General features: G+C 42.8%; 1 protein-coding gene across 1 annotated transcript in view; it reads right to left on the bottom strand.

Moving 5' to 3' along the window:
- Positions 1-7,241, bottom strand: part of LOC106578688 (cell adhesion molecule CEACAM1) — a 34,418-nt gene extending 27,177 nt beyond the window's left edge. The window contains exon 1 of the mRNA XM_082961084.1: positions 7,110-7,241. The gene's annotated coding sequence lies outside the window, so the exon portion shown is untranslated. The remainder of the gene's footprint in view (positions 1-7,109) is intronic.
- Positions 7,242-13,115: the final 5,874 nt, after the last annotated feature.

Below are 13,115 nucleotides of genomic sequence, written 5' to 3'. Positions count from 1 at the left end.
TTTCATCCATCTAAAGGCATTGGGGGAAAAGTTGAACTTCAAATTTTTTTTGATAAGAACCTCATGGTTAACAGTATCAAAAGCCTTCCTTAGGTCCAGAAACACAGCTCCAACAACGCCCCCTTTGTCCATCTTGAACTTCACATTTTCCAGAAAAAAGCAGTTGGCCGTTTCTGTGGAGTGTTTTGCTCTGAAACCAAACTGCATGGAGTGTAATGTGAATGGCCTGTTGTTGAGGTGGGCAATCAGTTGCTCTGCTACACACTTTTCAACAACCTTCGACACCACAGGTAGTATACTAATGGGCCTGTAGTTACTCACGTCAGCAGGGTCACCCGATTTAAAGATGGCCGTTATTATGGCCGACTTCCATACCCTTGGAAACACCCCCTGACCAATAGATGTGTTGGTGACCTTAGTAATGGGGCCAATGAGTGACTCTGTAGTTTTTAAGAAAGGTATAGTCCAGCCCAAACACATCTTTGGCTTTAGAGTTCTTTAGTGAGCTAATCACCTTGTTCACCTCTGACTCAGAAATCTCCCTTATGATGAAGACAGGCTGAACGTCATTCACTAGCACTGAGCCCAATAAACCAGTGGAGGGGTTCTGTGTCAGTACCCCGACAGAGTCAATAAAGTAGGAATTGAAGGCTATTGCTATTTCGACTGCATCCTGTGTTAGATTCTTATTCACCATGATTTCTATTCTTTTTGCAGTGTTACTATGGTCTTTCCCTGTTAACTTTTTTAGATTCTCCCAGATCAATTTAGAATTTCCCTTTGCTTCACCAATTATGTTAATAAAAAAGTTTGTCTTAGCCTGTCTGATTTCTTTCATCACCTTATTTCTCAACATGGTAAACCTACGTCTGTCATGCTCTAATTTGGAGTTCAGGGCTGTTTTTAGAGCGTAATCTCATTATTTAATCTATTTCCAGATTTCTCCATTGAGCCAAGGAAGAGTGCTCTTTTGGCCAGGTTTGGATTTGATTTTCTTTTGGAAGCCATTTATTGTAGTCTGGATTGTGAAAAGAAAAACCTGACTACTTTCACATCTGTATAGGACAAGAGAGAGGACAAGAGATCATTCCAGTTAATTCCCTTAATTGCGTTTTCAAAATAATTGAATTCACTCTTAGGTATTCTTAGTTGATCCGGCTTTCTAACAGTAGAGAGGTTAAACCTGCTCTTAGAAAGCTTTCTGGCTATGTGTCAGATTATGATCTTCCATATTGAATGATTTAGTCACGCTCTCTGGTTTATTACTGAACACCAAATCAGTCTGTGTTTTAGAGCAACAAGTCACCCTGGTTGGCCATTTAACTAGCTGTGTAAGGTCAAAGGCATTAGTGATCCGTTTGAGGGTTTTTCCTACAAGACTTGTCTTCTTAATTAATCTTAAAATCTCCCATTAAGATGACCTCTGTGGTGGCTAATTTCTGCATTACCAAATGATGAGAGTTACAAACTTCACACACCAGTCAGAGTTATACTTAAACTACATCTTTGATAATAAGAGCTTTGCAAAAGCACTTGACTTTCAATGATGCGCTATCTCCAATGAACAATTGAAAGTGACAACATAAAAGTACAAAGATCTTTTATAGCCAAGATACACCCCTCTCAACGTACATGACAAACCACAGATCTTAGGAACAGTTCACAAAGGGACTTTATATTTGAGAAAGGAGTATCTCTTAGCCAGATAACATTCGCTATAAATTATCGTTCAGTTTGGTCCCTATGACGAGGTTCTAATCTCGTTCCTGGTACTTCATAGTACAAAAACACCAACTCATCCAATGGCATATATCAATTGTCAACTCTAGTTACTCCCATCTCAAGTAAACCCCCTCTTGATCCCACTCCTGGACAAGCTCACTGAGGGGAGTGACTTGCGCACAGACATTGTGGAGACAAATAATTGTTTCCCCATTAATCACGCGATCCCTTCACATGATTTAAGAATAGGTAAAGACACATTCACATATGAAGACAATGTTCCATTCTGTCCTCTTCCCTTTCTGATATTCTGCATTGCACCAGGGATATGTGAAAGACAAGCCTGACCTCTCCCCTCTCTGGGCCCCAAGTGACTGAGCCCTAGCAAAGGGAAAAGTGCCACTGCCAACACCAGAGTCCAAAGGGATACATTCTAATGACAAGTATCTCACATAAGCATATTATGCAAATAAAACATCTTAATTATCTATGTTACCCAACTAATTCTGATTCATCCACCACACCTCTTTCCCAAAATCAAATTTCCTAAGCATGTTATTAAACTGATCAAAAAACACACTTTTGGTGGAAGGTAGTCTATACATTCCAATAAGGGTAAAATACATTTGGGGAGACAGTGTAACATTCAGGCCAATACATTCTAGTTCATTATCACATGACCACTCAATTTGTTTACATCGGATATGTTCTTTAATGTAAATCATCAGACCCCCTCCTCTTCCTTCAATCATGTCTCTCCTGAAAACAATGTAGCCAGGCACAATCAAAGCAGCATATGGAGAGTTTTTATGGAGCCATGTCTCTGAAAGGCGAGAAGATGTTGAATTTGATCACATTTTGGAATGACACTATGAATGTTCAAGTTCCCCCCTAGTAGTCCCTAGGGCTTAGCTCGTGGGTCCCAGATGACTCGAGAGTGATTGACACATTGAACATTTTTACATTTTCTGTGTTTTCTGACAGCTGGGTTTAGGCCATTTTGTTTTGTTTTGATTAGGGGCCATTCGGTAGTGCAATGAACAATCCCTCCCGCTTGCACTGGATGTGGGGAACTAATTAAAACAGCTTACGTACCAGAAGCAGAGTCAGGGATCGCATATAGCAACTTCGATATGTTTGAAGAGTCAAATTCCATCTTGGAGCCGGGTGAGTCGAGAGAAACCATGGGACCATAGCACTCACCCACTTCCGCAGCGGCGACGATCAGTGGATGAGGCCATCCACTGCTTTCCACTCCAGTGAGTATCGCCGGCTCGGTGATGTTAGGCCCAGGATTGAGTTGCACATCCCCGGAGAGCAGGATGGTAGTGAACAGGTAGTTTAACAGTTTCTGATAAATATTGGACTTGTGTTTGTTGCGCCAAAGCGGTTCAGTGGAATAAGGAGCGAGGTAGACTTGGCCATTATTCAGAACATTATGGTATGCTGTGTACTGTCCGCTCCCGTGGAACGGTGAACCAATGTGTTTGGTGTTGATATTCTCCGGCAGTAGATTGATTGTGTCATCCCAGCAAAGACACACTGAGATTATCAGTAGAGCAGCTACATAACTGACAATAATGGCAGTGTACTGGAGATAAAACACATAATTGCTCTCTAAATCTTTGCATGAGTTACTTAGCTGGGGTCAGCTATGTCTGTAGGATTATGGTCCACGGTAACCTGACCCGAACAGGCCAGTCATGACACTGCCTTATACAAAAAAATCAAAGAACAACTTGAGAGTGAATTGTCAGAAACCCGGTCTGTTGCTCTAACAACAGACAGTTGGACATCTAGAGCTACAGAGAGCTACCTTACTGTAATGGCTCATTTCATTACAGCAGAGTGGGAGATAAAAAGCCATGTCCTTCAAACATGTCCCCTTGAGAGTAGTCACACCAGTGTAAACTTGGGGGAAGAGCTAAGGGAAGTAGTTGCAGTGTGGAAGTTGGAGAGGGATAATGTAACGATTCTTGTGACCACTGACAACGCTAGAAATATTGTAAATGCAGTTGCACTAGCTGGATTGGGGCCACAGATCTAGCATCTCAAAAAGCAATGTCAGTGAATCCAATCTCTCGCCTCCTGGCAAAGATCAGGAAGGTGGTATCCTTCTTTCATAAAAGCACAACTGCTGCACATGTTTTCAAGACAAAACAGGAGATGCTGGACCTGCCAAATCACAAACTAATCGAAGATGTCCCTACTAGATGGAATTCAAGCCATGACATGGTTGAGAGATACCTTGAGCAGAAAGTTGCAGTGTATTCTACACTGACTGATCAAGCTGTGAGGAAGAATGTCAAAGATATTGTGACTTTGTCTGAAAATGACATAAGACTAGCAGAGGAAGTTATCAAAGTGTGCAAACCTCTCAAAACAGTCACAGCACTGATATGCACTGAGAGCATTCCATCAGTTTCTATGGTCTTGCCTATGAAAACAATGATCCTGAAATCAATGGTGGCATCTGATGAAGATGAACCCGCAGTAAGGGATGTCAAGACTGCTATCAGAGTTAACCTGGAGCCTAGATATGCTGACCCTGGTGTCCAAGACTTCTTACACAAGAGCACCGCTTTAGACCACCGGTTCAAGTCCCTGCTGCACCTGGATGCTGCTGCTCGTCTGAGTCTACAATGAACTCACAGCAGAGATTGTGAACAATATACAACAGGTATTGTATTTATTTATTTTGTTAATGTGACATTTATTATTTTATTAATACGTGATTTAACAAGTAATTATAAAGTAATAATTGTAATTGTCATAATCGTGTCTGATAGATATTTCTAACAACAAATCATATTTTTAACTTCTCCAGGGTAGGGGGCAGTATTTTGACGTCCAGATGAAAGGCGTGCCCATAGTAAACTGCCTGCTACTCAGGCTCAGAAGGTCGGATATGCATATTATTAGTAGATTTGGATAGAAAACACTGAAGTTTCTAAAGCTGTTTGAATGATGTCTGTGAGTATAACAGAACTCATATGGCAGGCAAAAACCTGAGAAAAATCCAACCAGGAAGTGTGGAAATCTGAGGTTTGTAGTTTTTCAAGTGATTGCCTATACAGTATACAGTGACTTAGGGTTCATTTTGCACTTCCTAAGGCTTCCACTACATGTCAACAGTCTTTAGAACCTTGTTTCATGATTGTACTGTTACTGGGGAGAGAATAAGAGCTGACTCAACAAGTGGACTGCCTGAGGCCAATGAGTTGTTTACTGCGCAGTCACACAGGCGCGCCGTTCCTTCTTTTTCCTCTGTAATGAATACGCTATTGTCCGGTTGGAATATTATCGAATATTTATGATAAAAAGACCTTAAGGATTGATTGTAAACATCGTTTGACATGTTTCTACGAATGGTAATGGAACTTTTTGACTTTTCGTCTAGGGTTTTGCTCTCGCGCATTGTGCCTTTGGAATAGTGATCTGAACGCGCGAACAAAATTGAGGTATTTGGACATAAATATGGAGTTTATCGAACAAAACTAAAATTTCTTGTGGAAGTGGGAGTCCTGGGAGTGCATTCCGACAAAGAGCAGCAAAGGTAAGTGAAGATTTATAATACTATTTCTGAGTTTTGTTGACTCCAGAACTTGGCAGGTAACTGTATAGCTTGCTTTGATGGCTGAGCTCTGTACTCAGAATATTGAACAATGTGCTTTTGCCATAAAGCTATTTTGAAATCTGACACAGCGGTTGCATTAAGGAGAAGTGTATCTATAATTCTTTCAATAACTGTTGTAAATTTTATCAATGTTTATGTGAGTATTTTTGTAAATTGATGTGCTCATTCAGTTTTGGATGCAAAACATTTTCTGAACATCACGGGCCAATGTAAAATGGGGTTTTTGGATATAAATATGAACTTTATCAAACAAAACATACATGTATTGTGTAACATTGAGTCCTGGGAGTGTCATCTGATGAAGATCATCAAAGGTTAGTGATTAATTTTAGCTGTATTTCTGGTTTTTGTGACGCCTCTCCTTGCTTGGAAAATGGCTGTGTGGTTTTTCTTGTCTCAGCACTGTCCTAACATAATCTAATGTTATGCTTTCGCCATAAAGCCTTTTTGAAATCGGACAATGTGGTTAGATTAAAGCCACTTCAGAGATAGTAATTTTCATCTAATTTAATTCTGCAGGGTCAAGCCACAGATACCACAGGAGCAAACCCCGCTCCAGAGACGGCAGACAACAGGGGTTCTCGTCCAGAAAATAAGTCTGCCATGGCTGATCTTTTTGGGGAGTTGTTCACGACCCAGGAGCAGGGAACCAAGTCAAAGGTCAAGGTCATAGAGGAGGAGGTGAACCACTTGGTGGAAGACCAAAGAGTTAATATACCCTCATGTTGCCATGTTAGCAAGGCGCTACCTGGCTGTGCCTGCGACCTCTGTCCCTAGCGAGAGGGTATTCTCCACAGCGGCTGACAATGTCACAGCAAGCCGATCTGTGCACACTGCAGATAATGTGGATAGACTAATCTTCTTAAAGAAAAAAACAAGTAACCAGTCTCAAGTGGTCTTATTTTATTTAAGGCACTGCTATCTGATTTTGATATATGCTGCTGGACTATGCACCTTGTTAAGTTCTGTTTTAAAACACTATTTTATTTCATGTTATAAGGCAGGCACTGATGTTTTTTGTTGTCCCTTTGTTTCCATATGCTCATGGAAATTCAAGCTACACATGTTTACTATTACAATAAATGGAAAATCTAAATACAAATGACATATTTCTCAGGCATTTATTTCGTCAACGTATCGAAACCGTACCGAACCGTGATAACACTGTACCGTATCGTACCGAACCGTCAGTTTTGTGAACCGTTTCACCCCCCACCCTACTGAATACTCTTATTAATTATTTGGACAGATTCAATCTGAATCACCAGGAGAGATGGAAGCAGCTACAGTAGTTCCTCTCACCATGGCAGTACTTTCAGGTAAGACTTTACCTGGCATTCTCCAGAGACACAGACACACAGAGGTCAAACAGAGATGTTAATTGAAGAGTGGAGAGAGGAAGACCTGGCGCCAGAATAAATCAGTTGGACGTGTCACGCCCTAATCGGTTTCACCTGTCTTTGCGATTGTCTCCAACCCCCTCCAGGTGTCGCCCCCATCTCGCCATTATCCCCTGTGTACTTATACCTTTGTTTTCTGTTTGTCCGTTGCCAGTTCGTCTTGTTTGTCAAGCTTACCAGCATTTGTTCCTGTCAGCTCCTGTCTTTTCCCAGCCTCTCTTTTCTCTACCTCCTGGTTTGTGACCCTTGCCTGTCCTGACCCTGTACCCGCCCGCTTGACCACTCTGCCCGTCCCTGCCGTCTCTTATGACCAAAAATAACTTCTAGACATCAGGACTGCGATTACTCACCACGGACTAGCAGAATCCTTTTTCTTCTTTCACGACTCTGACGAGCCTGAGGCGGAGGATATACGGCTTCCTCGGGAACAGGCCCTGACCCCAGTGATCTGCGTGAAGAGGAGGCGGAGAAAGAAAAGCCGGAGGGCGGGCTGCCTTCTGAGGAGTAGGAGGAGATCGAATCAACCCCCACTCCCCTCAATTCTGCTCGCAAACATGCAATCTTTGGACAATAAAATGGACAAGTTATTGGGAAGATTAAACTACCAACGGGACATTACAAACTGTAACACCTTATGCTTCACGGAGTCGTGGCTGAACTAAGACAATATCAACATACAGCTGACTGGTTATACGATGTACTGGCAGGGTAGAACAGCAGCGTCTGGTAAGACAAGGGGCGACGGTCTATGTATTTTTGTAAACCACAGCTGGTGCACAATATTTAAGGAAGTCTCGAGCTACTGCTCGCCTGAGGTAGAGTTTCTCATGGTAAGCTGCAGACCACATTACCTACCGAGAGAGTTTTCAACTATATTCTTTGTAGCTGTTTACATACCACCACAGTCAGAGGTTGGCACTAAGATAGCATTGAATTAGCTGTATTCCACCATAAGCAAACAAGAAAATGCTCACCCAGAGGCGGCACTCCAAGTAGCCAGGGACTTTAATGCAGGGAAACTTAAATCAGTTTTACCTAATTTCTATCAACATGTTAAATGTGCAACCAGAGGGAAAATAACTGGACAACCTATACTCCACACACAGAGATGCATACAAAGCTCTCCCCCGCCCTCCATTTGGCAAATCTGACCATAATTCTATCCTCCTGATTCCTGCTTACAAGCAAAAATGAAAGCAGGAAGCACCAGTGACTAGATCAATAAAAATGTGGTCAGACTAAAAAGATGCTAAGCTACAGGACTGTTTTGCTAGTACAGCTTGGAATATGTTCCAGGACTCCTCCAATGGCATTGAGGAGTACACCAAATCTGTCATTGGCTTCATCAATAAATACATCCATGACGTCATCCCCACAGTGACTGTATGTACATACCCCAACGAGAGACCATGGATTACAGGCAACATCAGCCCTGAGCTAAGGCTAGACCTGCTGCTTTCAAGGAGCGGGACTAACCCAGAGGCTTATAAGAAATCTCGCTATGCCCTCCAACGAACCCTCAAACCGACAAAGCATCAATACAGGACTAAGATCGAGTCGTACTCTGACGCTCGTCGGATGTGGCAGGGCCTGCAAACCATTACAGACTACAAAGGGAAGCACAGCCGAGAGCTGCCCAGTGACACGAGCCTACTGGACGAGCTAAACTACTTCTATGCTCACTTCGAGTCAAATAACACTGAAACTTGCATGAGAGCACCAGTTGTACCGAAGACTGTGTGATCACGTTCTCCTCAGCCGATGTGAGTAAGACCTTTAGACAGGTCAACATTCACAAGGCCGCAGGGCCAGACGGATTACCAGGATGTGTACTGCGAGCATGCGCTGACCAAGTAGAAAGTGTCTTCACTGACATTTTCAACCTCTCCCTGTCCGAGTCTGTAATACCAACATGTTTCAAGCAGACCACCATAGTGCCTGTGCCCAAGAACACTAAGGTAACCTGCCTAAATGACTACCGACTGGTAGCACTCACATCTGTAGCCATGAAGTGCTTTGAATGGCTGGTCATGGCTCACATCAACACCATCATCCCAGAAACCCTAGACCCACTCCAATTTGCATACTGCCCCAACAGATCCACAGATGATGCAGTCTCTATTGCACTACACACTGCCCTTTCCACCTGGACAAAAGGAACACCTATGTGAGAATGCTATTCATTGAGTACAGCTCAGCGTTCAACACCATAGTGTCCTCAAAGATCATCAATAAGCTAAGGACCCTGGGACTAAACACCTCCCTCTGCAACTGGATCCTGGACTTTCTGACGGGCCGCCCCCAGGTGGTAAGGATAGGTAACAACACATCCGCCACGCTGATCCTCAACACAGGGTCCCCTCAGGGGTGCGTGCTCAGCCCCCTCCTGTACTCCCTGTTCAGTCATGACTGCATGGCCAGGCACGACTCCAACACCATCATTAAATTTGCCCGATGACAGAAAAGTGGGAGGCCTGATCACCGACAACAACGAGACAGCCTATAGGGAGGAGGTCAGAGACCTGGCCGTGTGGTGCCAGGACAACAACCTCTCCCTCAACTTGATCAAGATGAAAGAGATGATTGTGGACTACAGGAAAAAGAGGACCGAGCCCGCCCCCATTCTCATTGACGGGGCTGTAGTGGAGCAGGTTGAGAGCTTCAAGTTCCTTGGTGTCCACATCACCAACAAACTAACATGGTCCAAGCACACCATGACAGTCGTGAAGCGGGTACGACAAAACCTATTCCCCCTCAGGAGACTGAAAAGATTTGGCATCGGTCCTCAGATCCTCAAAAGGTTCTACAGCTGCACCATCGAGATCATCCTGACTGGTTGCATCACTGTCTGGTAATGCAACTGCTCGGCCTCCGACTGCAAGGCACTACAGAGGGTAATGCAAATGGCCCAGTACATCACTGGGGCCAAGCTTCCTGCCATCCAGGACCTCTATACCAGGCGGTGTCAGAGGAAGGCCCTAAAAATTGTCATAGACTCCAGCCACCCTAGTCATAGACTGTTCTCTCTGCTACCACACGGCAAGCGGTACCGGAGCACCAAGTCAAGGTCCAAGAGGCTTCTAAACAGCTTCTACCCCCAAGCCATAAAACTTCCGAACATCTAGTCAAATGGCTACCCAGACTATTCACATTGCTCCCCCCTCCCCTCTCCACACCACTGCCACAGTCTATGCATAGTCACTTTAATTAACTCTACCTTCATGTCCATACTTCCTCAACTAACCGGTGCCCCCGCACATTGACTCTGTACCGGCACCCCCTGTATATATTGTTATTTTTTTACTGCTCCTCTTTAAATACTTGTTACATTTATCTCTTATTCTTATCTGTATTTTTTTAAATTGCATTGTTGGTTAGGGGCTCGTAAGTAAGCATTTCACTGTAAGGTCTACACCTGTTGTATTCGGCGCATGTGACTAATACAATTTCATTTGACCTTGAGCCTGCCAGCCATCCTGTACCTTTGCTCCACTTCTGGATTACTGAACTATACCTGTCCCTGACCTGTCATTTGCCTACCCCTGTGGTTACAATAAACATTGTTACTTCACACAGTCTGCACTTGGGTCTTACCTTGATTCCTGATAGGACGGGCATTTGATTTCCGTAGGCGGGCCCATTTTTTCACAGGGCCTCCTATGTGTGCACGTTCTTGAACACATTTTTAAATGGGTGTAATAGTAACGACCATAGGCAGTTCATTAGTTTCAAGTTTGGGGAAGCAGACAATTTATCCTACGATTTCTACCGATCTATGGACCAGTTATTAATATTTATATATGCACATTCCGTGGAACAGTTTCATTTCAATAATAACGTTGTTGTTTCTCAAAATCACTGTCACATGGTTAATCATAACTATCTGAAGTAAAACGATAAAAATCAAAAGTTAAAATCAGGTCCGCAACTTTCACTCAGGAAGGGGGGGGGGGGGGGGGGGGCATTTTGGTATTTTATTAGGCTCCCCTTTAGATGTTGCAAAAGCAGCAGCTACTCTTCCTGGGGTCCCCACAAAACATGAAACATGACATAATACAGAACATCAATAGAAAAGAGCAGCTCAAGCACAAAACTACATCCATTTTTAAAAAGGCACACGTAGCCTACATATCACAGAGGGTGTTCTTTAATGGAAGCCTCTCCAACATAATCCAGGTAGAATCAGGAATTCCCCAAGGCAGCTGTCTAGGTCCCTTACTTTTTAAAATCTTTACTAACATGCCACTGGCTTTGAGTAAAGCCAGTGTGTCTATGTATGCGGATGACTCAACAGTATAATTGTCAGCTACTACAGCGACTGAAATGACTGCTACACTTAACAAAGAGCGGGAGTTTCAGAATGGGTGGCAAGGAATAAGTTATTTCTAAATATTTCAAACACTAAAAGCATTGTACAGTTTTTGGGACAAATCTTTCACTAAACCTCAACTAAATCTTGTAATAAATAATGTGGAAATTTAGCAAGTTGAGATGGCTAAACTGCTTGGAGTAACTCTGGATTATAAACTGTCATGGTCAAAACATATTGATACAACAGTAGCTAAGATGGGGAGAAGTGTGTCCATAATAAAGCGCTGCTCTACCTTCTTAACAGCACTATCAACAAGGCAGGTCCTACAGGCTCTAGTTTTGTCGCACCTGAACTACTGTTCAGTTGTGTGATCAGGTGCCAAAAAGAGGGACTTGGGAACACAGAGCGCTTGGATGTACACAGAGAGCTAACATTAATAATATGCATGTCAATCTCTCCTGGCTCAAAGTGGAGGAGATATTTATTTCCTCACTACTTGTATTTGTGAGAGGTATTGACATGTTGAAAGCACCAAGCTGTCTGTTTAAACGACTAGCACACAGCTCAGACACCCATGCATACCCCACAAGACATGCCACGAGAGGTCTCTTCACAGTCCAGAACAGACTTTGGGAGGCGCACAGTACTACATAGAGCCATGACTACATGGAACTCTATTCCACATCAGGTAACTGATGCAAGCAGTAGAATTAGATTTAAAAACCAGATAAAAAAAACACCTTATGGAACAGCTGGGACTGTGAAGCAACACAAACATAGGCACAGACACATGGATACACACATAAGATAACATACACACTATAAACACATGTACACATGGATTTTGTGTTGTAGATATGTGATAGTGGGGTAGGGGCCTGAGGGATACACACTCTGTGTGTTGTGAAATCTGTTATGAATGTATTGTAAAAAAATATATAATTGTATAACTGCCTTAATTTTGGCAGACCACAGGAAGAGTAGCTGATGCCTTGGCCGCAGCTAATGGGGATCCATAATAAATACAAATATCAATACATACACACAAACTATATAGGTCAAATAGGGGAGAGGCGTTGTGCCATGAGGTGTTGCTTTATCTGTTTTTTTTTAAACACAATAATGGCTCTATATAATACTGTACGCTTTCTTGAATTGGTTCTGGATATTGGGACTATGAAAATACCACTGGTGGCATATCTGGTGGAGTAAATGTGTGTGTCAGAACTATGTGTAAGTTGACTATGCAAACAATTTGGGATTTTCAACACAATGTTTCTTATAAAAAGAAGATGTGATACAATCAGTCTTTCCTCAACTCTTAGCCAAGAGAGACTGGCATGCATAGTACTTATATTAGCCCTCTGATTACAAGGAAGAGCAAGACGTGCCACTCTGTTCTGGCCAGCTGCAGCTTAACAATGTCCTTTCTTCCAGCATTCGACCACACGCCTGGATAATAATCAAGATAAGATAAAACTAGAGCCTGCAGGACTTGCTTTTTGGAGTGTGGTGTAAAAAAGGCAGAGCGTCTCTTTATTACAGACAGACCTCTCCCCATCTTTACAACCATTGAATCTATATGTTTTGACCATGAATGTTTACAATCTAAGGTAACACCAAGTAATTTAGTCTCATCAACTTGTTCAACAGACATACCATTCATTACCATATTCAGCTGAGGTCTAGAACTTTGAGAATGATTTGTACCAAATACAATGCTCTTAGTTTTAGAGATGTTCAGGACCAGTTTATTACTGGCCACCCATTCCTAAACAGACTGCAACTATTTGTTAAGAGTTTCAGTGACTTTATTAGCTGTGGCTGCTGATGTGTATATGGTTGAATCATCAGCATATATGGACACACATGCTTTGTTTAATTCCAGTGGCAGGTCATTGGTAAAAATAGAAAAAGACCCCCCCACATTCTGAAATTTCATTTTTGTCCCCCAAGTTTTATCATTGAATTGAGATACAAAAAGCGGCATCGGTGTGCTTTATGACCATGCGGACGCTTCAGAGCGGTCGGGTAGGCTGTTTGG

The sequence above is a fragment of the Salmo salar genome, chromosome 02 (assembly GCF_965601325.2).
Source record: "Salmo salar chromosome 02, fSalSal1, whole genome shotgun sequence".
NCBI classification, from domain to species: Eukaryota; Metazoa; Chordata; class Actinopteri; order Salmoniformes; family Salmonidae; genus Salmo; species Salmo salar.
The sequence above is the reverse complement of the archived record's forward strand: the minus strand, read 5'-3'. Positions and strand labels throughout refer to the sequence as shown.